At 34.7% G+C, this 5,720-nt stretch overlaps 1 pseudogene; it reads right to left on the bottom strand.

Annotated features, from left to right (window-relative positions):
- Positions 1-1,483: 1,483 nt before the first annotated feature.
- Positions 1,484-4,540, bottom strand: LOC107854173 (annotated as a pseudogene).
- Positions 4,541-5,720: the final 1,180 nt, after the last annotated feature.

The following is a 5,720-nucleotide window of genomic DNA, read 5'->3' as shown; positions in this document are numbered from 1 at the left end:
GTTGGAAAACCTACCTTGCCTGACCACTATCGTTTTGATTGAGTCGATTGCCGCACGTGACTTCTATATCTCATCGCACCCGGCTTCTATAGCTCACGATACATAGATCTCCTCGCTTATCGTTGTCCGCTTAAGCAAATGGTTGCTAAGTCAAATGTCTCGTGAATACATTCCTAATAAGTATGGTATCTCGTATTCGCCTTGGAGTGTCGACTCTGCCAAAATTCAAATCATGTAAAATCATTTAAAGAGGAATCGCTTTCGCTAGATTTGTTTTTCATTTTTAAGGTTCAAATTCAAGACTTCTATGGTTAAAAACTAAAAATAAATCAAGATTTCGTTTTAAAATAAACTTTTAAACCATAAAATAATTTAGGAAACATTTTCTAAAATCCATAAATATATATATAACGATATCCAGAAAAATAGGGATAACGTGGATATTAATTTCACTCTCGTCATATCCACTTATGATATTATACTAGATATGTTGCTGTTAATGATATCGCCTTCTTAGAAATGTTTCTATTTCCATGTCTTCTAGAAAAATAAATGGGTTTTATATTTTAATTTGTCAATGTGACAATTCAAAACTAATACTTTTTCCCTTAAGTAATATTTTAAATAACGTCATCCTTAACTAAGTAAAAGAAATAATAAAGAATAAAAATAGAAAAGAACAAAATAAGAGTCTCATTCTTCTAGAATTGAAAGAATCAAATAACAGTTGGCGGCTGCTTTCAATTTCATTTTATAATAATTGATATCATAAATTTTAATTTTAAAAAATATGACTTCTATATATATAAATCGCTTTTGGGTCAAATTAATCTGAATTCGCATCGATCAGGAAGTTCTACTTTAATTTTTAGGGGTAAGATGCTTCCTGTTAAAGGTGATTTTATCTCAAAAACTAGAATTCGCGATCCTTAATTAAAAAGAAAAAGAATACTTATCACTTTATCACGATTTTTTTTTTCCAAAGTGGGAGAAATGTCAAAACAACCAAAAAGTGATTTGACTTCTACATTTTCATATTTCCCATGAAAATAAGAAATATCACATGTTGGAAAATATGGTGGAATGAATGATATCCCTTTACCTTAATAAGAAAGTTTTAGATTTGAGCTTCGAGAATTTAAAAAAACCTTTGATATGAGGACTTTCCATTACAATGTGCCTTACGTGGCGAGTCTCAATTATTCGATCCAATAGGTTCATGTTATCGAACTTATATAGTCAAACCTCTAAGTAACAACGTCCTTTTTCCAAACACCTTTTGGTTGTTACAACCAAATTTCTTGGTGAAGGTAGGATTTTCGCTAAAGAATTCAAAATATGAAAAAGTAAACATGTAATGAAGCCAAAGAGATTTAATATCTATCATATATATATAAAAAATAATTTTGACCGTACATAAATAATATAACTTTTTGCCTCGTTGAACCTACTTGGCTCTACCCCTGTCAAGACATTCAAAGTCAAGCATATGAACTACAAAAATATATTAAGTTAATAAAGTGTAAGTATATTAATACAAACTAAGGAAGAACAAGTGTAGATGCGGATATCGCTCAAAATAAAGCTTAATAGTGAACATAGGAGTAACCAACTCCACTGCGCCAACGTCTTCTTATCCTTGACATCTGAAAATTGAAAAATAAGATAGTGAGCGTCAAACACTTATCCATAAGAAATACTAATACATCAGTGTAGAACTTAGCTTGAATACCTGTAAGTTCCCGAACTCAAATCTTGCTCCATTGATAAATTTTCTAGAAGCGATTATTGCTTCTTCTGTAATTCCTTTGCCTTCGCTGCTTCTTTCTCCTCGCCATCATAATTTTGTGTTCCAGCTCTTCAATGATTCTTGCTAGCCGTTTCATATTTCCAGTTGAGATCAAGAAATATAGTATGGATAATCCAATACATAGTCCGGTTCCATACCCCATAAGAGCGGCTCTCCAAAAATCATTTAGAAATTCAGAGTAGCTTTCTTCATCAAGCGTAGATCCAGTATTAGTTTTCTCTGATGCTGAATCATGACCATCATTAGCGCAACCTTTTGAAAGTGGGAATCCACGTAATCCGTCATTACCTTCATATGAATTGTTCTCAAAGGTATGAAATTGAGGCCCTTGAGGAATGCAACCTTCGAGATGATTATAGGAGAGATTTAAGACTTCAAGAAATGTAAGAGAAGCAAATTGTGCTGGTATCTCTCCTACAAGATGGTTACCTGACAGGTCCAATGATTCAACTGAAGATAAACTTCCAAGTGAAGGGGAATAGGACCTTGCAATGCATTATGGGATAAATTTAGAATGCGGAGTGCAATGAGATCACCTATGATACTTGGAATATGTCCTTAAAATTTATTGTTTGAAAGATCAATAGTGGTGTACAAAAACAAGATTGTCACAACTTCATGCTCCATTCCCTTTGTTACGACAGCTATGGAGTTTTGGTAATACCCATCTTCTTCATCACTTGGTGCCTTCTTTGATGGATCAATTTTCCTCATGGCTCTGAGATATTGAAACAAACTTGTCGGTAAGTTTCCCATGAAGGCATTGGAAGAGAGATCTAACAATCGAAGCTCAGGAAACATGTATTCACTTCCTGAAGGTCTAATGGGCCCATGCAACTTATTCAATCTCAAGCTTAAAACTCGTAGCTCAGGAAGAGTTCCCAACCACATTGGAAATGTATCATTGAGGAGATTGTCTCCTAAATCAAGAACTTCCAGTAGTTGGCAATTTTCCAAGGATCGTGGAATTTTTCCCTCTAGCTTATTTCCATGCAAATTGAAGCTTCTGAGTGCACTTCCAAAGCTAAAAGTTGTTGGAAGAGTACCGGAAAAATTGTTGTGCTGCATATCAAAAACCTCAAGATGACTACTCATGTTGCCAAAACATTGCGGAATTGCTCCCATTACATTGTTTCTACCCAAATTTAGACTTTGTAGTGATGTTAAATTGCAAATAGACGGAGGGAGCTCTCCACTGAGATTATTATGTGACATCTTCACATACTGGAGGCCACTGATATTACCCAAGCATTGCAGAATTTTTCCCTTCAAGTTGTTTCTCGACAAATGCACGACTGCCAGTGATGTCAAATTACAAATAGATGAAGGAATTTCCTCAATCAGATTGTTGGTTACGAGAAACAGGTATTGCAAGTTTCTCAAATTGCCAAAGGAAGACGGAATTGAACCAGTGAGTTGATTTTGGGATAATAGTAGATAATTGAGGTTTTTCAAATTCCCCAACTCACTACGAATTGCGCCAGAAAAATTGTTTATATATAATCTTAAATTCTGAAGTGACTTCATCTTACCTATTTCTTCCGGAATGGAACCAGAAAGGTGATTCTCATAAAGATACAACTGGGTCAAGTTGTTCAAATTCCCCAATGAAGCGGGAATAGAGCCATTAAGGAAGTTCCTGGCCAAAGATAGCTTTGTAAGAGACCTTAGGTAACCTATATCTTCTGGAATGGAACCAGAAAGGTGATTCTCAGAAAGATTCAAAAGGGTCAAGTTGTTCAATTTCCCCAATGAAGCAGGAATAGAACCATTAAGAGAGTTGGTACTCAAATCTAGTACTGTAAGAGACCTTAGGTAACCTATCTCTTCCGGAATAGAGCCACAAAGGTGATTATTATGAAGAGACAAATGGGACAAGTTGTTCAAATTCCCCAATGAAGCAGGAATAGAACCATTAAGAGAGTTGGTATTCAAAGCTAGTTTAGTAAGAGACCTCCGGTAACCTATTTCTTTCGGAATGGAACCAGCAAGGTGATTCTCATAAAGATACAAAAGGGTCAAGTTGTTCAAATTCCCCAATGAAGCGGGAATAGAACCATAAAGAGAGTTGGTACTCAAAGATAGTTCTGTAAGAGACCTTAGGTAACCTATCTCTTCCGGAATGGAACCATTTACATGATTGTCAAAGATGTGGAGGGTCTGAAGCCTAGCCAGTGAGCCGATTTGTTGTGGGATTTTGCCTGAAATCTGATTCATGGACAAGTCAAGATAGATAAGATTAGTGAGATTCCCGATCTCCGGCGGAATGGTGCCAGAGAGATTGTTCACGCTAAGTTCAAAATATTCAAGAAAAGGGAGGGATGAAAATGGAAAATCATAGAGGGTACCAATGACTCTAGAATTTGTAATATTCAACCTGTTAATCCTACCATTAAAGCAAATAACTCCGTACCAGCCGCTGCATGCATCAAAACTTGGTTGCCATGAAGCCAATAAGGAATTATTCTGTTTCTTGAAAGTTGATTTCCATTTTAGGAGAGCAGCTGCTTCCTCAATGGAAGCAAAAGTAATTGCAAAGAGGTACAAGAGAGTGAAGAACTGAAGTAATAACAAGAATATTTTGTTGGGAACCATCATCATATACTGCTAATTAAGTGATTGTGAGTTGATTATTTTGTTTGTTGATAGATGAAATTGGTTCAGGGTACACTTTTTATGTTGCAGTAAACAAGTACAAGTCTTGCATCTCAAATAAGGCGTTGCATCAGAAATACTTACTTGTAAGTCTTCAAATAATTAAATGCATTTCTTTGTAAGTCTTCAAATAATTAATTGCATTTCTTTATAAGTCTTCAAATAATTAAATGCATTTCTTTGCAAGTCTTCAAATAATTAAATGCATTTCTTTGTATTAAATGCATTTGAAAACAACATCACACAAAAATGAAGTCAAGAAAGACTTTGAAAACTACATCACACAAATCCATGTCTCTTTGAATTTTTGTTTGATGTTAAATTTTACCCTAAACTGAAAAACACTAGGTGACTTTTCAATCTTCCAAAGTCACGGTGGTGACTGAGCTATCCGGTATGCATTTGCTAGTGAAAGGTAACACGTATTCAATGAACAAGTTAGCCCAAACACCACTGTTATTGTTATCGAATCAAACAGGAATAAGCAATAGGATAAGCAAAAGAAGCAACAAGATGAACACACACAGATTTACGTAGAATGGAGAGGAGTATAGTGGAGGAGACGAAAGTCTCAATGACGTAATTTTTCACAACCAAAAACAATCCACTAAACATAGTTATATAATACATGCATACAAAAAAATCCAAAGCCCAACATACTGCGGGGCGAACAAGGGTTGCACCGCGAATTTTTCAAGGCCGAATCAACAAAATTCGGGTCACAAACTCTAACAGTTATTGAAAAATAAAAGACGATCAAAGCGGAGAAATCAGGGAAAGAATTATGTCCATATGCTTGTTTGTATGTGTTTGAACTTTCTTCATATTAATCAATTCCAAGTTTAGAAGATGTCATTCTCCAAGTCAATGCTTTAGTCTTTAATCTTGCCAAGAAAAATTCCAGTTTGACCTATTTTGTCTAAGAAACTAAATTGTTTTATTTTTTCTATTTAAATTTTTATTTTTTCTTGTCCAAGCTCATCTACATTTACTTGTTAAATAAAATAAAACTATTAAATCGCCTCATGCCTGACATGTGAGGCTTCATAATATATTTGTGTTTCGTGTCTGAGAAAAATGAGTTTAATTGAACTCGTTGTTAATGGGTTGTGTCTCCCTAAAAAAAAAAATAACGGAGGAAATTAAGCCAAGAAAGATAACAAATTGTAAGTGGGAGATGTGTTGTATTTTCCATATCTTGCTGTAGAAATTTCAAAGTTAGCTACATCACACAAATTCAATTAATTTGATGTAA

The sequence above is a fragment of the Capsicum annuum genome, unplaced genomic scaffold (assembly GCF_002878395.1).
Source record: "Capsicum annuum cultivar UCD-10X-F1 unplaced genomic scaffold, UCD10Xv1.1 ctg3597, whole genome shotgun sequence".
Lineage (NCBI taxonomy): Eukaryota > Viridiplantae > Streptophyta > Magnoliopsida > Solanales > Solanaceae > Capsicum > Capsicum annuum.
Note: the sequence above shows the minus strand (reverse complement) of the source record. Positions and strands in the feature narration are given on the sequence as shown.